Below are 23,787 nucleotides of genomic sequence, written 5' to 3' on the forward strand. Positions count from 1 at the left end.
TGACCCGCCCGCTGCTCCCCTCAGCAGTGTACTTCGTCGATCTGCCTGTTCTGCTCCCCACTCTGTCTCTGGTGAATCCTCTCACCTTCCGCATCTCTGGCCTGTACCCCAGTTCTGTATAAATAAATAAATAAATCTTTAAAAAAAAACTGAACCACATTATCAGTAATGGACCTTGAATAGGTTAATAATAATTCCTTGGAAATTTACCAGTATTTACTTTACCCATTTGCTTATTTATTTTTCTTAATCCACTTGGTTCTTTTTAATCAGGACCCCAAAAAGGTTCACGATTGTTATTAGTTGGTGCCCCTTCAGGCTCCTTTAAGCGGTTGGTTCCCTTCCATCCACCTCTTTTCTCTTGTTGCTGCTGGTGCTATTGGTAGTGAAGGGATTGTTCTGGAATTTGCTAGTCTGGATTTAGCGAATTTAACTTGTGCTGTCATTTCACATTCCTCCATCCCCTGATTTCCTGTAAATTGGTAGTTAGATCTAGAGCAAGGTCGTTGGGCCTTGGCCCGTGATGTTTGATGCCAGATCATTCTTTACTTTGGGTTACACACCACACACTGCCCTTCACACATACACGTGCAGGCCAGTCACAACACAGAGATGTGTCCAGGCACTGCCGGGTGTCCCCGAGGGCCCACAGTCACCCATATAATCCCTGTAATGACTGCTCTGGTGACTTCAGGAAATTCAGACTGAACACCATTGGGGGTGTAAAATTCCCTCTAAGTGGGGTGTTAAGGTTTGTGATGTGAACAACTATTGATGATCAGAGCTTCGATAAATTAATTAGAGCTTGGGGTGGGTGGTATACTTTTATCACTCCTTTCCACTGATTGCCTTGAATACTTAGAAACATCTCCTCACGAGTCACTCAGCTACCTCAAGTGTACAGCACATAGGAAAGGCAGAGCAATCGCTTCTTTCTGCTGTCAGTTTTCAGAGACTGAAATAATTCCCAAGCTTTTTCCAAGGGTGATTGAGGCATCTGTTTTTTTTTTTTTTTTTTTTTTTTTAAGATTTATTTATTTATTCATACAGAACTGGGGTACAGGCCAGAGGCTCAGGGGCGGTGAGAGGTTTCACCAGAAACAGAGTGGGGAGCAGAACAGGCAGATCGACGAAGTACACTGCTGAGGGAAGCAGCGGGCGGGTCAGGAGAGGTCTGGCTCGCCATGTGGTCTCCTCCGGGGCAGGCGGCAGGCGGGAATCGAACTCGTGTGGAAGTGGCCTCAGATTCTCAGTGCTGTGCTTTTAACCCGCTGCGCCACCAGGGAGGGCCTGTTTTTTAACGTGTTGTTACAAATTCTTGGGTCTAAGCATATTTGTCTGTCAGTTGAATGCTGCTGTTACTCGTGTGGAAGTTTAAATTCTCCCATCTTTGGTCGGAAGTACTTAGGCAGGTTCCTGAGTCCTTTTGACACGAAACCAGTATTCTTAGGTAGAGCCCTTGTTTTCTGGAATGACAAGGTGCTCTGGGCACATTGTATATCAATTTCCTGCTCCAAATCGGAAGTCAGCGACTTCACTAAGGAGCCCTGGATCATTTTAGTAGCAAGACTACAGCCTGATGCAACCAGTAATTTTAATCACTTGGCTCTTCTGTTCATTGTGGGTCTCACTCTACCTAGATACGTTCTTAGCACCTTGATAAATGGATACCTTCTCCAGATAATCTGCAAATTGCTCAAAAATCTTAAATGGTTTGCATTGAACCATTCACTTCAGGAGACTGATACAGCTATTTTGCCTTTGAAGTTGGTGTGACAGGCTGGGGTGGTGGGAGATGAGGGGACGGTCCTTCACAGTCAGCTTCCTGGGGACTCGAGGCCTTGGTCGGATCTTGACAAGCATCATGCAGTCGCTGTTTGTGGCTGGTCACCAGCAAGGAGAGCTGGTTGAGCTTCCTGGCCCCTGCTCCCCAATACCTCACTCTGTAGTTGGGACTTCAGGAAATGTCAATGCGTGGGGGGCGGCCACTTATGGCTTCTCGCACTTCTTGAAGCAAGCATCCTTCATAAAGTAAGGTCTCGACGGCAAAAAGAATTATTTTCACCAGAATGCAAATAAGCCAGACACATAGAAGAATGATAGTAGGCAGAGGGTGGGTGCCCCCTAGCTTCACTCAGAGTTGAAAAGAGTTGAGAGTCCCTGCACCAGGGAGGTCATCGTTTCGAGAAGAGTCCATGTGTGCACAAAGGCTAACTCTAGGCAGATCTCAGGCAGTAGGAAGAAGAGCTCTAGGTGTCCAGAAAGGGAGAGCCATTATAGATGGAGGTTTTGGGGGGCACCTTGCGACTGAGTTATATTTGGCACCCCCACAGGCGAGTGCTCTGCGTATTCAAGCACGACGGGCCATCCCTCTGCTGCCAGCCCCCCGCCAACCTTCACCTGGTGTGATGGCCCCACATGGCAAGTTCTAGTAGTTTGGCACCTTCTTTGGCAGGAGGCAGCAGGTTGTGCTAAGGTGGATGGGCAGGGATGCGGGTTCGTTCCTTCCACTTCTCCATCAGTTCCATTCAGTTGTGTGGAAATAGCCTTCAGGAGCGCTGGGTCGACTGAGTGGGTTCACTTTTCAGTGGGATTGACTCTGGAGAACTTTTCGGGTTTTTTCTCATAGCTGAGAGACGTAGAATTACATCAGTATCAAGCGGGCTTGTTAGCATTCGCCTCCATCGGATGCTGTGGTCATCCCACCTGTCTCCGTCACACTTACCTCTTCTCTGGAGCAGTCACCATTTGCGGCGAACAGGATGCTGGTGGCAGTAGGGACAGCTGTGCCTAGCCTGTGGCTTGAATGTCTGTCCCCATCTTCTCAGTGGGGAGAGTTTGCAACACAGGCTGCAAGGGGCTTCTTCAAAACAGACGCTGGGTCTGCTTACGAACAGGCATGTTTACTTGCACCCTGTGCTTCGCCCAAGCCTTTTCCCTAACGGTGCAGTGGCCACACTGACCTGGCACTGCTGGCATCTGAAGGCCCCCAGGCTCAGGCTGAGAATAAGCTCCAGGGGAAATCGCTGCAACCCTTCCTTGAAGAAGCTTGAAAGAGGAAGAGACAAATCGGGGTGCTGGCTCAGTGGCCATTGCTGATGGACTTTTCCTTTTCTGTTGTGCAGCTCTCTCTGTTCGGTTTTGCTGTGTAAAGCTGGCTCTGTAACTATGTTGTTTTTTTTTTTTTTTCATATTGAAAGATGAAAAATGCCTTCAGTGGTAAGCGAGTGAACCGAGTTGCTGCCCCAGAGAATGTGCTCCACCAGCCTACCCAGCTGGCCTGCCCAGCTGTCTCCAGAGGGTCTTCCTTGTCACACCCGAATGGAACAGAAGTATTTTCTCCATGCCGTCGCTTTTTGTCCATTTTACCTTCAGAGTGTCCCTGGGTTTGTCCCTGTATTATCTGCTGATTGCCGGCCCTCTGAGTTTTTCAGAAAAACAAGTAGGCCCCAGACATTGGAAGCCTCTCCCTGGCACAGCGTTTGTGGTTCTGGAATGAACGCAAAGCGGCCGCCAGAGGCCATGGGCTTGCCTGACTCTCCTTCCTCAGCAGCTCACTTCCCTGACCTCGTTCCTCCCTCTGTCCCTGGACCTACATTGCTCACACTGGGCTCATTTTGGATGTTTATGCGCTGGGTGTTTTGCCCATGATTGCTGGGGGCAAGGGGGAACTGCAAAGTAGGGAGCTGAATCGTTTTTTTACCACTCATATTCAGAAAAGAGGGAAACTTCCAAGTTTCCTAACACTCCTAAGTTTTGAGACATTGGGAATATCCATTCCCAAAAACCGTTCTGGATTTTCAGTGGAAATTGTCTTCTAAAATGGTTGCCACTCGCCCGCCCAAAGGCTTTAAGGTTAGTCTAAATTTTAAGCCCAGACTAGCTATCTCAGGCCTCCTCTGCCTTGGCTCTCAGGGCATCAGGGTTTTCCACCCTCAGATGTATGTTCTCAGCTGGCCAGCATCTCTGCGCACCGTGCAGGACCGACTCCTCACCTCTCGTCCAGGAGCAAAATGTTAGGGTTAAGTCTTGGGTGGGAAACAAAATCCTGGATACTTTTACGTTTGTTAATCTTGAATTTGTATCCCCATGTATTTCCATGTCCTCTCTAAAAGAAGTTACTCAGTGATAGTTGAATGATAGTTTTTCGCAGTGATGGTTAAATGGATGGGTGGATGGAATCTGTAACTGACTGTGCACTCTTCTGTGGAAACAATTAGTGACAGGACTTCCCAGAAGCCAGGCTTGAGACAGACATGTGTTGATGTTATACCAAGGATAAAGGAAAACACGTGCTTTGATGGTGCTTTCTTTTTATTTTTTGATCAATATATTTCTTAATGTAGGTTGTTCCTGAATCAACACAGTTCAGAGGACAATGCAGAGGTTAAAAGAAAAATACCAAGCAACAGATATACTTTTATCTTTATTCCTACTATGGTGGGGGAGGGAGGGAATTAGATCAGAAAGCAGAAAAGGAGAATAAGCATTAAAACGGAGGCCCAGACAGTGACTATAATCAGCAGCCCTGCCTCACTGTGGAAGAAAAGCCCAGGAGACAGGACCCTCATCACCCCAGAGCCAAGCAGAGCCTTTGTTTAGGGGTGTCGGCAGACCACAGCGGAAAGAGACTCCCCAAGTCTCAGATGCAAAATATGCTATCACCCCTTGGGTTCTCTTTGCTGGCGAAGCTCAGGCCTCTTACAGGAGGAGAAGATGAGCTTTCCGAGGACCCACATTGAGCACGTCAGGCGTGTGTGTTTGGGGGTACCTGAGTGGCTGCTCTATCTATGTTTCCTTCTGGTCTTATGCTCAGATGGTCCAAGCAGGATTTAAGTCACTATGTTGTGGAGAATTCTTCTGACTCTTCATCTGGGAGCCCCCACTGACATTTGCTCTCTTGGTCTCCAAGCCAGCCTCCAAAGCGGCTAGAAAAAAGCCACGACAGTTCCTCCAGCTGTGGGTGATTCTTCTTCTTCTTCTTCTTCTTTTTTAAGATTTATTTATGCTCTCAGGTACAGGCCAGAGGTGCAGGGGTTGAGAGGATTCACCAGAGACAGAGTGGGGGCCAGAACAGGCAGACCCACTGAAATACACTGCTGAGGGGAGCAGCACCATATGGTTCAGCTCCCTGGCCAGGGATTGAACTTGTGCTGCAGTGGCTGCAGACAGCCTCACAGTGCTGCACTTTAACCCATTGCGCGCCAGGGAGGGCCCAGCTGTGGGTGATTCTGATGTAAAAACCTTCCTCCTTAGCCTTCAGCCACCCACACTGCACCCTGGCCCTGCCAGCACCTCTGAATGTCTGTACGGCGCCCCTCAGCCCCATCTCAGTGCATCACTCCCTGAGGGGCGGCTCTGTGAGCCTCAGGGGCTGCAGGCTCGGCACCGAGCAATGGACAGCACCTCTGGACCAAGGTGGACAGGCACTCCTCTCGCCAAAGAAACCCCTGTGCTCTCGCTTCACAGTGACGGCAGAGGGAAGGCTTCCACAGCACCTACTTGAGCTCCTGTCTGTGGAACAGGCCCCAGGGCCTGGGGTCCCTACATGGCCACTGACACCCATCGGTTGTACACATCTCTGGACACAGCCCCCAGGACGTGTTTCTGGGAGATGTGAAACTGATCACCCTGGGGGGCTGTCACAGGTGAACTCCTTTGATTATAATTTGATCTCCTCCCCTTCTACCCTCATCCTCTGACTTCTTTGAGCCCCTGATTTAGCTTGAAGTGGGAATGGGAAATGCAGACATCTAGCACCTCCACCCGCCCCCGCCCCCCATGTGAAGTGAGGCTGTTACCCACAGCCATCGCACCCCTGCCCAGATGTCAGTAGAGATTTGGGCTCTGGGGTGGCAGTGGTCAGTCTTCCTTGCTAGGTATTTGAGAAGCAGCCCTTGAGTCATAATGCTGATTTTGGTGTAGGAAGGACCTTTTCAAGTGGAAAGATCATGTTAACTGGATGATGGGTACAGATACAAGAGGTTGGGGCACACCATACTGGCAGAAGGCCTGGGTGAGGTGGCAGCCTAAAGCACCCCGCATTAGGCTGTCAGACCTGGGAAATCAGTGCTTCATGATCCCTTTGGAAATTCTGAGAGTCCACGTAATACAGACTCCCAGGGTGAGCTGGCATTGGACTGCACTCCTCCAGCCCTCCGCGGGGAGGGCAGCTCATCCCAGTGAGCAGTCGGTGCCCCCTGGAGCACTCTCGGCTTGTGGGTGGTGTCACTCAAACCAGTGCACCTGCTACTGTCGCTCACAGTGGCATCTTTGCTTCTGGAAAAGAGGCTTTGCAGGCCCCTGTCTCCACAGCTGAAGACAGCACTTGTTGAAGATGCTGTGCAAATGGAAACATTCAGTTGTCTACACGGTGTTGGCCGTGCCTGGTGGGGGTGGGGGCCTAGTCACCCCGAAAATGGCTGGCAGTGTGGGAGGGTCAGTGCAGAGGGAAAAGTGGCTTCCTGGGCGGAGAGTGATCCTCCAGTCGCGGCGTAAAAGCTAGGGGAGACAGGCTAACAGCACGGAGGGCCCCCAAGCGTCCTGTCCCACATTCCCCCGCCCTCGTGTGTGCTGATGGTCCCCCTGGCCTCCAGCAGGCATCTGGGGGGTCACCTGTTCAGTTCTCATTTTCCTTTGAGGCATCTTTTTGCCAGGCCTTCAGGTTCTCAGGGCTCTTGAGGGCTTCTCCCGTTCCAACTGAGGGAAGCCATCGTGCACCGAGGGCTGTTTCCTTTTCCCAGGCGGGTGCTAAGCTTTGGTTATGTCCGTGGCTGGGAAAACAGGAGCATGCAGAAGATTTTCTTGCAGAAGACTCCAGCATCTAGAGGTCTTCAGCACTGACTTGGAGTTAGAGATATTGAAGCAAGACATTCAGAATACCAGAGAAAAGAGGAGTTGGGTGATGGTGTCTGTCTGAGTCATGGAGGGGGCGGCCCTCAGACCGTCCTTCAGTCCTCCCTCCAGTCTAGAATGTTTCTACAAAATTTCAGTGTCCCAGTGACTCTAGGTGCTCTGGGAGGCAAAAATCAGAGACGGGCGTGAGTGGAGGTTCACAGCAGAATAAGGCGCAAGGGGAGGGTATTGCCAAGGGGTATACAGTTCTCACTCACCTACAAGAAGTTCAGAAATGTTTCTAACCCTCCACAGATAGGCACGGTAGCCCAGTCTTACAAGCTAGACAGAACCAACCTCGTTGCTTCTTGAGGTTATGACTTAAGGCGCAAAAGTCACAGCCTGTCTCAGGTCTCCTGCCATCCATGCACAGGCTTTCAAATTCCAGAATTTTAGGTCCTTCCAAACCACCAGTCTCCATCCAAGTGTTTCTTTCCCCTCTGTTTGGTCATGGGCAGCTGTTAGGATTTCCGCCAAATGGTCAAAGATAATAAAGAGCAAGGCATTCAGCATCAGGAAATTCAGGATGCCAAGGGAAAGAGGAGCCAGGTGATGGTGTCTGGCTGAGTCCAGGAGAGGACTGGGAGCATTGGGTTCATTAGCATCAGAAGCAGAGATTTAAGTAGGAAAACAAGCAATGAGATGTGGACGTCTCTGCAGAAGCAAAGGGGATGATAAGAATCAGGGACTCTGAAAACAACAAAGTTAATGTGTTTCTGTTGCTCAGAGAAAATAGTAGGTAGAAGCACCTGCCGGGGGAGTGTTGACAGGAATTCTTTCATTTCTCAGGCAGAGAAGCAGCAGTCACAGGAGTTGACTTGTGGAGAGTCAGGGCTCTGGGGCAGCCCCCCTAATGCCACATTAGAGACAGGGTGTCTGAGACATGGAGGCAGCAGCCCTTGCCGTCGGAGTTCTGCGCTTACTTCCGGAACCTTCTCCTCAGATTCCCCTCGGTGTGAAATTGAATTAGGGATAATCAAAAAAATGGGCAGTTAACACAAGTTAGAAAGATGTTTGATGGCGGAGCTGCCTCAGAGTTGCTTGTGTTGCTCCTCAGAGTCAGCAAATGCTTCATTTAGAGCTCACCACTCCATACCTTCATGCTGGAAAGGACAGCGGCAATGAGTGAGTGACACCTCAGTGCATACACTGCTCACTGCCCGCCCCAGCTTGACTTAGATTATCTGTTGACTTGACTGTTCAAGCAGTTTGACTTGGCCTGACTTGCTTTTGGGCTGTTTCGGCTTGCCTGACTGAGTTTTCACTTCCTTCATTGCTTCAGCTGAGCACGAGTTTGGAGTTCTCTTAGACTCATGTTTTGGGGATGAGGGGGAAACCACTCTCCGTATTCTCACACCCCAATGCCCATCATAAAGATACCCATCATAAAATCGCAGCTTGTCTTTGTGTAAGGATTTTCATCCATGAAATTCCAACAGTCGTGAAGATTGCCCACACGGCTCAGGCGGGTCGCTTGCCCCGTCTGGCTGTGCGGATCCACAGTGTTCAGTGCACACTGTGTGCTAAATACTCATAAAAACCTTCAGCCAAAAGAGAAGTGGAAGATGTACCTGTGAAAGGCCCCCGCAGATCTGAGGGCTTCCCAGCTGTGCAGCCTTCAGCATCAGAGGTGACTGCTTTAGAAGCCCTGGTTGATTGCAACAGCACCCAAACAACGGCCCCCCCTCTGCTGACTTCAAAACTAATAGAGAGCCCATCTTCCTTAACTTAACCTAGGCTGAGGGAGTTTTCAGAAAAGGGGGTGGGGGGTGTCATAGCAAAGTGAGCTTTATATCTGTTTCTTTAATTTTGACATTTTCTTCTGAGATCACTTGTTTGAAGATTTGGGGGGCCCACAACATGGTACACTTAAGCTTAGTACAGTGTTTCCCAGCCTCAGTGCTGTGCGGTTTGAAATGCCTAATTCTTGGTCATGGGGCTGACTCGTAAACAGAAGGGTGTGGGTAGCACCCCTGGACCCCACCTGCTAGATCCCAGTTACACCCTCTTTCTCACGCCCCGTCCTGGCCATGCAGAATATCGCCAGCCACTGCCGTTCGCCTTTGGAGAACCACTGACTTTGTCTATGGAGTGTGCGTGAAGGAAATCACGCATGTCTGTGCAGCGTGGCCAGGAAATACACGACCTGTGGGCTGTGTCGATGTATTTGCTTGTTTGTTTGCTTTAATCTGCTCCTGTACCCTTCATCCTAGACGCTGTCCAAGTATTTTACCCTCCGTTTTTAGTGATGAACCACACCCTTTCAGATGTGTCACTCTTCCTGCAGAGTTACAGAAAACAGATAAAGATATTCCAACTCAAAGAGACCTAGTGAAGTTAGACATGATAAAGGGTGTCTGGGAGCTCCTGCCACCCTGGATGGCCTTCTTGGGGTGACAGTCACCATTAAAGGTAGCCCTTCACCTTTCCCACACACCGGAATCTCCCGACATGTCCTCGCAGGTGGGTCTGATGTTGAGCTTTTGGAGTTCCCAGGGGTTCTGCTGCGCACCCAGAGGTTTGTGCCCTGGGGGTCAGCGGAGGACACCTCCATCCCACTCCAGATCAGGCGCTGAGGTGCAGAGAGCTGGACAAGCCTTCCCCTCCCTGTGGGGCAGCCATTTGTCAAGGTCGGTGTTCAAGTACTGCCTAGGTGCTGTGAGCACTGAGAACATGAAAGACAAGAAGAGCTCTCAAGGCAGATTCACTTCCTGGTGGAGCCCTGGGAGAGCCAGAGCACCTTAGGGTGTGGGACTGATGAGGGTGGATGAGTCCTTCGAGCAGTGTGTGTGTGATCCATTGTTGGCTGTTTTTTTTTTTTTAAGATTTATTTATTTATGCATATAGAACTGGGGTGCAGAGCAGAGGTGTGGGGGCGGTGAGAGGATTCACCAGAGTGGGGAGCAGAACAGGCAGAATGACTGAAATACATAGTACATCTGAGGGGAGCAGCGGGCGGGTCAGGAGAGGTCTGTCACGCCCTGTGGGTCACCTCCGGGGCGGGGGTCGAACTCATATTGAAGCAGCTGCAGTTCACTTGCAGGGCTGCGCTTTAACCTGTTGTGCCACCAGGAAGGCCCGTTTTTTTGTTTGTTTGTTTGTTTTCTCAGTGCTGCTTGACTGTTATTCGGCTAAATATAAAGGCCTTTCGTCATGCCACAGTGTTTAAGGCAGGAAGGGGGACAGGGAGGAATAGAGAAGTACATTATCCCCGTACCAGCAGAATGATTCCTAAGCAGTGACGGTTGGAAAACCACAAGAAAATGTATCCTTATCACTTTGCTGAATCGTTCAGCTCAGAGATGCTAAGTTGGGGCTCCCATTTTTGCAGCAGTTCTGCATCCTCTGTGCTGTTCAGTGTTTGTCGTGGGGCTGTCTGTAAATGAGGTTGTTGAGTAGCACCCCTGAACCCCACCTGCTAGATGCCAACAGTGCCCTCTCCCTCGTGCCCTGTCCTGGCAGTGCAGAATATCCCCAGACACTGCTGGAACCAGGCTTCCAGCCATCCTTCATTTGCTTGTTAAAGTGGTCCGTGCATCGTCCTCTTCCCTTCGACACCTGACCCCTGGTAGGAGGGGTGAATGCAACAGGAATCACCCCAGGAGCCAACAGAACACCCTCGCCAGGCTGGGTGGCTTGCTGTCAAGTGCCCCCAGCAGAGGACTAGAATGATAGACTGTGGCTTTTCATTCAGTGGGCTACTCATCCAGCAAACCAAGAGTGTTCGCTGCCTCCAAAGGAGTAAGAACAGATGCTTCATTTGTAGGTGCTCCTTGGAGACCACAGTTCTGGCAGCCACAGGGCTGAAGTGGAGGTTGAAGTCAGGAGGCGTCATGAGTACAGCCAGGAGCTGTGTGGAGAGAGAGGAAAACCACTGGGACCCCACCCCCAAGTGTGCCGCCACCATTTTGAAGGGAGAGAATTCCATCCTGGCAAAGTGAAAGGCACGTAATTAGCAGCTTGTGCAGGACTGGAGCCCAAGATCCTCACGCCTGCCAGTGTTCTTGTCGTCATACCCCAAAGGCCCATCCAGGCTCAGAAGAAGCCGCCTTGGTATTTTGGGAGAGTCAGGAGTCATAATTTTGAATCCAAAAAGCTGAGCCACTGGTTCCAGAAACTTTGCTACCTCTTACACTGTAAAACAATGTAATTGCAGGTGTCTCTCCAAGGGAAGGGGCTTGAGAACAGCCGAAAGATGGAGGGCCAGTGTTTCAGGCTCGCCCTGCAGAGAATAGGCAATGTGATGAGACAACTACTTGAAAGATGAAAATTGAAATGGGTCTCTGGAAACTCACCCCGAGAAGTTGCCTTTGTTACTGGGGCACGATGAGCAAAAGAGGACTGTTGTGGTTTTTTTACATCATTTGAGGTTGGCTTGGTGTTAATGACGGCTGTGACTTTAGTAAGCATCCCTGTGGGTTCCTGGATTAAAGGACACTCCCCTCCACCCCTCCAAAAATAAAATGAGCAGCAGTACTTCATTCTGCACCCCTCTGCCTCATCCCTGTTCCCCAGAGATACAGCTTGAAGGATACTCCTGCCCAGCGGATCTTCAAGCCTCAGAAGGGTTCTTTGCCTAAGAATCTCACTCTTTTCTCATGAGCTGGATTGAGGCATCTTGGGTTGGGGTGGGTGGAGGGGGCTTTCTTTAAAGCTCAGGGAAAATATTATTCAACCCACTGTTCCCTCCCCTGCATCTAGGCCTGGACCTTTGGCCCTTCAGAATCAGCCTTGCCTCTGAAACAGGAGCACCCCTCGCCCCACACATTCACCTGCTCCCCTGTAACAGCTCTAGCTTCAAAACAGGTGTCCTTGCTCAAAAGCTTCCTGCCCAAAATGTTGCTCTCACCAGAAGCTCACTAAGACCTTCGCTCCACTAGTTCTCCTGACCACAGAGAACTGAGTCTTTTGGGGGCCCCAGAGTGTGCCTGTGAAAAGGGATGTGTCCCCCAGGGCTCGGTGAAGGGGTAGAGGTGGGCCCTAGAGAGGAGCCGAGAGTGGGCAGAGGAGGGAAGGGGGGCGCCAAGCCCACGTCTCCGAGGCAGGCGTGGTGGGGAAAGAGCAGGAGCTCGGGACCCCATCTTGAGGGGCGTGGTCTGTGTGTGGACAGATGCAGTGTCCTGGGCGCACAGGACACGTCACAGACCTCTTGTTTCTGGCTTCTGGCATTTGCAGTGGGAAGACATGAAAACTCCGGTATGGTGCCGTGTGATTTCACGCAGGTGGAAGTCTCCGTGGGAAACTTCAGCTAATGTAGACCAACAGGGACGGTGTGGGCCAGGCTAGTAATGAAAACTGAGCTGGGGAAGGGAGAGTCTCAGAAAAGTGTTTTCGGCGGAGCCCGTTTCCAGAGTAGATCCATGGGCACACGTGGGAGAAGATCGTGTCGGTATTTCAATGAATATTCAATTATATATGTGTGTTTGTGTGTGTGTGTGTGTGTGTGTGTGTGTGTGTGTATCAGGAAATATGAATCTGAGAGTAACTGGCAGGGACTGAGGGGTGGGGCATTTATAAAGGAAAAAAGTAGGTATTTTCATAATAACTAAGAAAAGTGTTTGTTACATCTCCTTGGAAGAAGAAATAGGAGCTTACTGGTTCTCAAGGTAAAGTGCCCCACAGTGCCAGGGTCCCACAGGCGTCGGGACTGTGACAGCTTCTAGCAGAGGCTTCGAGAGCTGTTTCCCATGGAAACGTGTGTAAGTAGGTGTTCTCTCGGCTGCCCCGAGTCCCAGTGTGCCCGAGCCATGGAAGGTGCTTCTGCTATTGATGTGCCCAGGATTAGAGGACTGTGCAGCCTGCGTACTGGGTGAAGAAGAGACCTGCTTGATAACTTCCCTTTTCATTTCCCTGTAAGCCTGGGATTGTGCTGAGTAGTGTTCTATTTGGTACACTCACAAATGAGAATTTAAAAGATGCTGCTCAGGAAAAAAGTCTTTGCAACTTTTGAGTAGACAAAGATTTCCTAGTTGGCGCACGCAGTCAGGCTTCATCAAAACTAAAAGCTTCTGCTTATTTAAGACAAGGAGCCAAGGAGAAAAGCCACAGCCTGCAGAAAAATAGATCTGAAATAGTCTAATATCCAGAACATTTAAAGAAACCCTCACAGCTCAATCAGAAGTTAAACGAGCCAGTGAAAAAATGGACACAAACTTGAGCAGGTTTTTCACATATGAAAGGCCAGTCATCATAGAAGGTTCTCCAGTCACTGATTAGGGAAATGCAAATTTAAGACATAACAAAATGCCACTACCCATCCGCTAGAATGATGACAATGTTAAAAGGCAGACGATTTCAAGTGTTGGCCGAAGTGTAGAACTGTAAGAATCCTGTCCACGGCGCAGGATGCTGGGCCAAGAGCTGGTCGTCCCCTACAGGGCGAAACACACGCTCATCCCCAGGCACCCAGGGGAACATATGAAAACACGTGTGCACAAGACTGGCCCAAAAGGTCACAGCAACTTGATATCAGATCCAAAACGTCACAACCCAGCTATCTATCTACAGATAGATGAGTAAACAAGGCATGGTAGATGTCCACACTCCAAATTACTAGTCACTGATGGAAAATTCAAGAAGGAATGAGCTGTGGCTTCACATCAGGGGGAAAAAATGGAAAGCAAAGCCTTTGGTTGCCCCAAGCAGGGGTAGCCTGGATGGCAAATGGACATAAAAGTTTGAGGTGCTGGAATCTGTCTTGGTGGTTCTCTTGAACTTGATTGTGTTGCTGGTGACAAAGGGGTGAAATTTGCATCATTTTATACACTTAAAACTGGGGCATTTTATTGTGTGTAAATCATCCCTCCACACAACTCTAGGCTGGCCTTACTATCGCCTGGGGAAGGGCTGCCACTGTACTGCCAGTGTGTACACATTTCCATAAACACACAATGACTTTTGCCATCGCCTGCCAAGATGTCGGAGCAGAGACTCTCCTGCCGTGCCCGCCCTTCCATTCTGCCCATGGGACTGTGTATTCAGGCTCGGCCTCCCAGGAACTGCCCCATTCAGAATGGAGAGCAGAGCTGTGGGAATTGGTTGTGAATGAGATCATGAGAAGACTGTTAGCCCGTCCTGAAATGCCTGCCGAGCACGCGGGGGCCAGGGGAGCCTCAGAGCTTGTCGTCTGGAGGCCTCGGCCTTGGCAGATCTGGCTGGAAGGGGGTGGGGGGGCAGGGGGCCTTGGCCGGAAGCATCCTGTTTTTGCTAAGTCTGTGGGGTTTTCTCACATGGCGGGTGGGAGTCATGGGTGGTCGTTATTTGGGATCTACAGCATTTCCCAAGTTGCCTCTTGTGCTGTGGGATGCCTGTTTGAGGAGGAATGATAGTCTTTCCATTCCATTGTTCTTTCTGTTATTAGGGCTTTCTTTCTGTGCTCTTTACACTTCCTCCTGAGATCCAATGTGCTTTTGAATACAGAACTACTTTAATTTTATGGGGAAAGATTCCTGACCTCTTACCTATATTTCCTCTTGTTCTGCCTCAGTTGAACCTGCTGGTCACTCAGGAAAATTTGGGGGTATGAGTCACATTGGGGGCTACAGAGCCAAATCCTCCCATTCTCAGAGATGATAAACAGCTTGTCAAGAAGGAACAGGAAGGGATCCTTGGCAAAAGAGCAAGTAGGAAGACCTGACCTCCATCCCCAAGGTACCTCCTGGGGGTGCTGGCTCCCCACAGTCTTGTGGGGTGCCAGCAGTGACCAAAAGCTGTGTGGGTCCTGTGTCTTGGCAACAGGTTCTATGGGGAAATCAGAAGGCAAGGCGGCCAGAACCCTGGGAGCCGGCAGTGAAACTTCTAGTTTCCAGTTAATCATTCAACAGAGAGAGGAGAGATGCAGAGAGAGAGAGAGAGAGAGAGATACAGAGATATAGAGGGAGGGATCAGTAGGGAACAATGACTTATAGGGATTTCACCCCAGGAGTTGCCAAATAAGTTAATTTACCTGTTTCTCATACAATGCACTTATTAAAATAAACTTTCACTCCATTATGGAGTAAGTAACAGGCCTCCTGCAGGCAAAATAGAAAAGGCCTGCAGAGGTACAGCTCCCTTTTTTTTCAACATCGCCTTCTGGAACCAGCATCATCTATATTATTAATCACTTGTGGAGCTGGTACTGCATCGCGGCACTCCCTTGAAATTAAACTGCACATAGAAAGTATGAAAAATGTACTTTTTTAAACAGTAAAAAAGTCATTTTCTAGGATAATACCCAAAATAAAGTGCCATGGAGCCATTAAGAAGTAAATTGAATTTTTTGGTATGTAATTTGTACAAAAACTGACAAGTTCGAGCCCCCTATCCCCCCATCGTTAGTCACTGGGTTTAGCAGACAGAGAGGCACTAATCTACAAGGACAGGCATTTTGATGTCGACTTCAATTGCACACTTCATTTATTTGGACAGGGCACAGGCGGCAGCTTCTGTCACGCGGCATCACCGCGCTATTAGCGAATTTCGCCCCAGGGCAGCTGGGACACGCTGGGCTGGGGCAGATGTTCTTTTCAGCCTATTCAGTGACCATTCTTGGGGGTTGTTTACCGTTGCCATGGAGACTTTCATTTCCATAGCAGCAACGCTGCTGTTTCTCAGGAAAATGAATTTAGTTATAAAAGGATAATATTTTTCTCTGTTTCTGCATAACCTGCCATCTGTCAACCAGTAGATCAGAAAGGATTCAGAAACCTATTAAGGATTATAGCAGTGAACGGGTGAGGTTTGTTTGTTTGCTTTTTTTGGTTCGTATTGTATGCAATAATAAATGTGGAAGCAAACATTGTGCCCTCTACATCAGAACTTTCTTTTTTCTGTGTATTTTAAGTCTGTGTGTGTGTTTAATGCTTCCACCCCCTCCATCACTGCTGTGCACACGTGCTACCTCAGACAGTGCAATTTACATCCTGCTGACAAGTGGAAAGGTCCGAATGTCTTGTTTGTATCTCCCTAGATCAGGTGTATTTAACACTTTCTCTTCTTGAGGCTGTGAGCTTCCCCGAGCCCATGAAGCATTTCAGTAGCTAACTTCTGACTGTCACCCATCACCTCCTCCTCCATCCAGGGAGCAAGTTGTGATCAGCCACTTCCCAGAAGCAGACAGTGCAAAATATATAACACCAGCGAAATTAGAAGAGACCAGGCTTTGTCCAATAAAGCCGCCCCCTAAACCTCCTTCTAGAATACCTTTCTTCCTCCAAAAACCTGAAAGGGAAGGATGGTCCCCTTTGGGAAGACGATAGCGCATCTAGTTCCTAGATTTATTTTCTTTTCTCTGTTTCATTCATAAACTGTAACTTGCAGGGGGAAAAAACACACACACCAGCCCCGTTGTAAATAATGTTATTTATTGGTTGATTTTTCCAGATCCTGACATTGATGCTGCCAGTGCCATGATGCTTTTGAATACTCCCCCTGAGATACAAGCAGGTTGTGAGTAGATATTTCTATAGCCTACAGCACCATAGTTTTTGAACTTAATCTTCTCATGTACTTACCAGGCCATAGGAAGAACTAATGGTCAAGCAGAACTTCCTCTATAGACACCCTTCAAAACTACCTGCGTGCATGGTCACCTGCACAGGCCTTTAAATGTGCAGCCAGGCATGTATGTGAAAGAACGCACAGGCGTGCATCCAAGGTGGAAGATTCTAATACAACTTGAGGGTTTAAGAGTTGGGAGAAAGGAAGCAGACCCCCATAATGAGACCCAGCGAAGACCCCCTTCTTTTTCTTGCAGGAACAGTTTTTCTGAGTATATAGTTTCTACTAGCAGAGGCTTCATGGAGCCAGCTTGAAAGCCAGAGAACCGAGCAGTACCCATTTTTAGAAATATCTTTCCTTCTGGGATTTCATTAATACCACATAATCATTTTTAAAGAGACAGAAAGTTCGGGCACGGTGGGGGTACAGGAAGTCAGAACAGCCTTGAAATGGAGCCACTCCAGTGCCCCCAGATCACGCCCAGTCCAGCTTTGCAGCTGCCCTGATTGAAGGGGGGCCAGGCACTCAACAGCAGCGTCACCCTCTGGGGGCTGGCGAGCAGCGTCAAGCCTGAGACAGCTCTGTCCTTGCTTGAACTTCTCTCCTTCCACCAGCTGATGGTGTTCACACCTCTGGAAATACGCTACTGTGGTTTCAGCAGGGTCTCCTTCCCAAGCCGTGAAAAACCACCTCGAGATCCCTGTCCCCACCCTCCGCTCTGGAGGCCGGCTCCCCAGCCACATTTCTGCTGTGGAAAAGCCAGCTGAGCCACCACCGCTCTGCTTCCTCCAGCTTCCTCTTGATGAACCACTCTATTGATGGTGCTGTGAAGTGACGGCCCACCTCCGCCCAGCCTCCTGGCCCAGGCTTATGACTGATTCTGGTTGGCTGAAAGACACAGGGAGCACCCCCCTTTGGAAGCCAGTAGGGTTTCCCACATGGAGTGCTTCCAGCCTGAGACTCACAGCAGGGGTCTTTGTTAAGCCTGAACTGTTGTGGGGGACACAGACCAGCCGTCATTGCCCCTCTCCTTGTCATAGGCCGTCAGGAGCCTTCCAATTCATCCTTTCCCACATGTCCTTTTTAAAAAGACCCAAGAGAAGCAAACACATCCTCAGGAGAGACTTGGCCCTCTCCTGGAGGCTGCCACACCTGCTCCTAAGGGTATAGAACCCACCGCTCCCTTTTGCTAGACACAGATCACCAGCAGTTAAAAGGACAGGTTGCCCACACCTGTGCAGGTGTCACCGCTAAGCAGACGTGCAGCTGGCAGTTAACCTGTGAGGTGGTTTTAAGTGTGTGAAGTTACAGAAAAATCCTCTGCTCTCAGGCCGGGCTAGTGCAGGAGGAATGTGGACTAGCTGGAAATCAGCCGGCATCAGAATTGGCTTCTAAAATCAAGTTACGTGACTCTATCCAGGAGACCTACCGATTTCATCGGAGCTGTGTAGATTCGAGCACCTCCTTAGCACCAGCCACTGTACTCAGAGATCCCTGGTTTCAAAAATAGTTTGGATGGACCAGAATTAAGGTGTTAAGAGGGATAAAGGAAGGAGAGAGATCGTTCGCGTTCTCAGCAGCTTCCATCAAAGTCAGTAGACTGGACTCTTGACGAGGGTAGGAAAGCAGAAGGGTTGGTTGGTCCTGATTGGTGGACAGCTAACTATTTTCAGTGTTTTCATGGCTAAATGAACTCCCTTTCATGGCTGTGAAAATCAAAGTATAAGTTAATTTTCAGAATATCCCTAATCTAATTACATTGAGTGCTGAATTTGCATTTTAAAAGCCCAGTGTTCTGCACGTTGAAGCTGTGGGGTCATTTTCAGTGGACTTTCCTCCCACCTGGCTCTTAACCACTGTGGGAATCCCAGCCATGGCCTTCAGGGAGGCACCATGGCATGAGGGGGTGCCTGGGAGGGAGGACTCAAAATTCTCCCCAACATCATTGAAAGGAGACAGATGCTGCAGGAGCAGCAGAGAAGTCAACTTACAGACTGGGGAGAGGACAGGGTCCCCTCTTTGTTTAGCCTTCCCACCTGGCCCCAGGTGAGGCTCGGGTGTAGCCTGTGAGATGCTAGAGGGCCTCGGCAGCTGCAGCCAGCCCGAGGAAGGAAGCGCTCGGCAGTGGCGTCCCCTCTGCCCTGGCCAGGCAGCCTGTCCTCGGCCTCTCCATCAGCGCCATCAGAAGTGCGGGTCTCAGACGCCAGGCCCTGCTCTCTCTTGCCTCTCCTTCGCTCCCCTCCTTTCCCTCCCTGTACTTCCAGTTCAGGGCTCATAAAGCTCATCACCCCATATTCCAAGCCCCGCCTTGTCTCCTGCAGGAAGCAGCCTTGCAGACACGCATACCGACCTCTCTGCTGTCCACTGAGCCTAGGCCTGGACAATTGAGACAGGGTTCCTCATCAAAAAGGTTTGAGGGCTGCAGACCCCCGGCCTGCCTGAGGCATGGGCGGCCTGCCTGGTGGCGGCTGCATGCCCGTGTTCCCAGGTGAACTTGTGCAGCCTCAGCCGGGGCCCCGCCACTGCCACGCCAGGGGCTCCGGGCCTGTCTGCAGGGCCTGCCTGATTCGCCCCTGGCTGGGCCATGGCTGCACTGTGCCTCCTGTGGGCTGCTATTTACAGCCCCTCGTCTTCGACTCCTGGGTTGTGTGTTTGAACGGAGCCACCAGCCTAGTCTGTCTACCGCTGTCACTCCCAGCAAGGAAGAGCTGGCCTGGATGGCTTGAAAGGCTTTTCTTTTGTCATCATCCACTCCACTTCAGGTCACCAGGCGGCAGCCACTCAGATCTCTTCCTCTCATCCTTCCCTTGCTGAGCATCTGCAAAGCCCCCTCTGGGCTGGCAGACCAGCCGCAGCCCCGCACCTGAGCTGAGTAGGTCAGCAAGGGACACGCCTCAAGAAGCTGGAGAGCTCAGCGCACCAGGGAATGCTTGATGGGGCTCCCCCAGGGCCCCTGCTGCCTCTTGTCGCAGTCTGACGCTCCGCCAAGCAGCACATGAAACCCAGGCTCCAACGTGCTGTCCCCCCATGTGGCCACACTGGCCGAGAAATGGTCTTTTTCAGACCATTGGCCGCTTAGCTGCGTGGAGCACCCCCTCAGGGAGTGCCAGTGTGTCTCGTGTTCCTCAGGACGCTGCTTCTAGTCAAATCTTCCACCTTCCCACCCGAAAGTGGCCTTGTAGACTAATTCCGGCTTCTAGAGTGTCCTTAAGTACCTGCTTCGAATTCCCCGCTGACAAGCCCTGTGAGTCATCATTAACCCTGATGGAGGAAGTGTTATTAAGTCGGGGAAGTCAGATCACCATTACTCATCTTCAGAGGCTTATATAATCCCTGGCTGGAATGTTCCCAGGGAGGAACTCTGGATAATAAACAAGACAACAAACTGGGCCAGGTGGTGCTCACCATGCCCTGCCCGGACTGGCCCCGGGCTCAGACTCACCGGGGTACTGAGGAGGAAAAGCAGCTGGAAGTGGGCTTCTGCGCAGGGCCCCACCCATCACCCGCTCAAGGCGGCAGGTGGAGTGGTGCACTTTGGAAGGCAAGCTTGTCGGAATCACCTGTAGCTCAGCTTACGGCCTCGGTAGCGCCAGCCTGGGCTGCCCTCCACAGGCAGCAGGAAGATCGCAGAGGTTAATTTTAGAAGTTCTGAAAATCAAGGAAGCTAAGCCTGGTGGGGGGAGCGAGCTGGGGCCCGTGCTGAGGGGCTGCGAGGTGCGCGGGAAGTGTATCTCGTGCCACAGATGCTTCTTGTTAGGCTCAAGATGATCAGCTTTAGAGCCCAGTGAGCCTGCAGCTTGATTGGAGTGAGAGAGAGAGAGACTTTCTTTTTCGGTGGTTAAAAATTAGAAAGTTCTGGGTCTCAGTGATGGGCAAGGGCCGGGTTCCTTGAGCTCTAGTGTGCTGCCTCCTCTTGCCTTTACAGGCTGTCTCTCTAGTTGAGCTAGCAGAAAAGAGGCCTGGGCCTTTTCCGGCGTGAGCCACAGAGCAGAGTGCTCAGTGGTTGTAAATGCTGGTTTTCCTCACAGCTCTGGTCTCACCGAGCCTGGTGTCTTTGAGGCACACTGGGTGGGATGGCTGACGGCGAGGGCGTGGGGCTGCGTGTTGCCATACTCTGCGGGAAGGAGTAGGTGTGCAGACGGAGGCAGGCTGGAGAATGGACTTGTGTTCCTCCAGGATCTCAGTCTCAGCAGAGCAGGAGTGGGACCCTCCCGATGCTTTCCTCAGACATTCTAGAGTGGCTGTGCTTCGTTTTTCAGAAGCCACGTTCCTGACACTGTGAATAGAGACAGAAAGGAGACAGACACTTCCTGACACTGTGGATAGAGACAGAAAGGCACATGTGGCCACACTTGCATCCCTACCAGAAGCGTGCGTTGCCGACGATCACGACGGAGACCTTCCAGGATGGGCCGGGTGGCCTTCCGTTACAGCGCGTTTCAGACCAGGCCCCGGGCTTGGGAAGAAGAACTTAGCTCACATGCCAGAAGTCTTGAAAGGTTCAGGAAATAGCTCAGAGAAAGTCTTTTAGTGCTGCAGGATAGCTTTGTCCATGAGATTCTCTTTGAAGTGAATACAGCTCATTAATCAGGAGGATGTTTAATGGGTGAACACAGCATTAAGGACAAGTACAAAAAGCGTAGTAGCCTGGAAGAATTTCCCCCTGTCCTGACCCCATTAGACCTTGTGCCTTATAGAAAATTAATATGAGGATGCCACAGAGGTGGGGTGGGTCAATGAAGGATGATCATGATGAAGATGATGATGAGTTTGCAGAATGAGCCAGCCACACAGTTAAGCCATTCACTTCATTTGTCTTGATCCTCACATCAGCCCTCTGAGGCACATTCATACCTACTTTACAACTGTGGCACGGAGATATTAAGGCACTTGCCCAGAGCCACAGAGCCAGGGAAGGGCCAGACCCCCTTCCATAGATGGGTCCATGGTGCTTACACTACTGAGGTGTCCAGTTAGTCCTCGTTGTGGCCTACAGGGTCTCCAAAACTGCCACTTGAGTCAAAATGACATTTAACGAAACCCATTTGACTATATAGACTAAACTGATATAAACAAAAGGAAGTTCCTGCCCCTTATTTCTCCTCCCAGAAACATCACCAAACTTGTAAATTCTCAGAACACACTCAGTAGTCAACAGTCATTTGTATTCATTTATTCATTCATTTTCCCTACTTGCTTCTTCTAGTTCAGGGTCCTGAGTGGCTGGAGCCTCCAGGGTCAAGGTAGGAGCCCATCCCCACCTCTACCCCCCACAGGACTGGCCTTCCTCACAGGCACTTCACACACACCTGCACTTCCTCAGACGGGGACACCTGAGGCATGCTGGTGGCACTCACATGCACATCTTTGGGGTGTGGCCGGAACCAGAGTCCCCAGAGAAGACTGCACAGAGACGGGGAGAAACTCAAGACAGACCGTGGCCACAGTGGGGGGACCTACTTTTTCTCATGAGCATTATAATGAAAGGCCTTTATCTGAGGACCTGAGGTACTTACTTTCTCAGGTTAAATGAGAAGTGAGAGTCAGAGGTGCTTGGTGGGGTCTGACCTCCTTCCTCTGTTTCCCTTCCTGCTCGTGCACCTTTGGTGCTGAACGTTCCAGGCATTTAGGTGGAGGGTTCCAGTCATGGGTCTCTGTCCCCAGGCTGCTGTTGTCTTTTGACTGCAGAACGTCCATGAGGAGGGCTGAGTCCAGAAAAATATGGCTCCTTCGCTTCCATTTGGCCTATTTATGTTGCAGGGTCCTTAGCCTTCGCCCCAGGAGGTTAGATGTTTTGGGCGTTTTCACCATAGTGGCTCTGACATGTTGTGCACAGGCAGCTGGAAGCACCCTGGAGCAGTCCCTGCCCCCTACGGGAAGGTGGTTGGATTCTTTCAACATGGTTGGCTTTGTGTCTCATTCTGTCACTTGCTGGGGAGGTCACAGGTCACCAGTAGCACAGTCTCTATCTGGACACTGATTGTGTTGATGATGGCGATGATGATACTGGTAACTAACCTCTTTCCATCTTACCTAAGTAGCTTGCTCAGGGTCTATGCAGCATACGTGGCAGAGAGAGGACATAGTCGGGGTCACCCCATACCGGTCTGGCTCTCGTCCTCTGTTGCAGACCATCTCCCTGCCCAAATCCCCTTAGTACTTTCCCCAGTATCCTTGTGATAAATGCAAATGATCTCATTCCCGCTAGGGTTATATACTTTAGCAAAATAACATTTTACTTGCTTGGTCTTGTCTGTGCCATTCCTCTGCCTTTGACCTTGAGTGGCACTTCCTTCAGGAAGTCTTCCCAGATATAGCCCCTAGTTGAGTTAGTCACCACATCTTTCATACCTGTGGACTCCCTACCCCGCGTTCCTCATGATACACGTTTGTTGCCTCTTCAGTTCTCTCTGTGTCCCACTTAACCGTCGTGACCCTGAGTCTCTCTCTCCTCACACAGAGGCAAAAGGTTAAAGATTGAATCCGGTGATGTTAAAAGCTGTATGTAGCGTTGTTACTTCTTCTAGCAAGAACTAGTACAGATTTCAAATATTTACAAGTGGTTCATTCTCTCAGATACACTTGCTGCTCTAGCTAAGACCCCTACTACTGATATTAGGAAGTATTATCAGAATTAAACTGAACCTGCAGTCAACTAATGGTTTTGAAGAGAGTTTGATACAGCAAAATAAGTGAAAAAACTTTCCTATAGTGCTCAAACCAAAAGCCAGTCTTTTCAGGCCACTTACATGAAGACACTGTCTAAAATGCAGAATTTAACTGGGTTTTTCATATGTCTGACTTGGAAATTACTGGTTTTTTTCTCTGATACTTACTTCTAGACCTTTTGTAGCTCTAGTTCTTAACATTTATATTTGTAGTTTCACATGTGATATGAAGTAAGGTCCAAGTTTCATTTTTTCCGAAGTCGATCTTCAGTTGGTCTAACTCTGCTAAGTGTATTGTCTCGATACCTTCATCATAAATCAGTTAATTACATGTGTGGGTCAATTTCTGGACTTTTTTTGTTTTATTGGTTTATATACATACTGTATTTAAATCTATATCACACTGTCGGGTAGCTATATAGGGAGTCTTGTTAATCAGGTTAAAATATAAATTTTTAGACACTCTTATAGAAACTCATCATCAAACTGTGATAATTAGCTGCAACATCCTATTACAGATCATTTCATGCTTTTTATCCCTCTCTGTTTAGAGAAAGGAAAGACTGGGAGACTTGTGCAAAGTCACCCAGGACAGCTAGAATTAAAAGCCACGCAAGCAAGCGAACAAGCCTTCTATCAGAGTTCTTGCCTCGTGGTGTACAGCTGTCCCCATAGATAGAGTGCTGTAGGTGTAGGGAGAGGACTGGCTTGAACCGCGTGAACTTGCGTTTGGGGAGGTCAGAAA

At 49.8% G+C, this 23,787-nt stretch overlaps 1 protein-coding gene across 3 annotated transcripts in view; it reads left to right on the forward strand.

Annotated features, from left to right (window-relative positions):
- Nucleotides 1–23,787, forward strand: part of FOXN3 (forkhead box N3) — a 349,499-nt gene that overhangs the window by 307,420 nt on the left and 18,292 nt on the right. The window lies entirely within an intron of this gene.

The sequence above is a fragment of the Condylura cristata genome, unplaced genomic scaffold (genome assembly GCF_000260355.1).
Source record: "Condylura cristata isolate star-nosed mole 26May11 unplaced genomic scaffold, ConCri1.0 scaffold00013, whole genome shotgun sequence".
Lineage (NCBI taxonomy): Eukaryota > Metazoa > Chordata > Mammalia > Eulipotyphla > Talpidae > Condylura > Condylura cristata.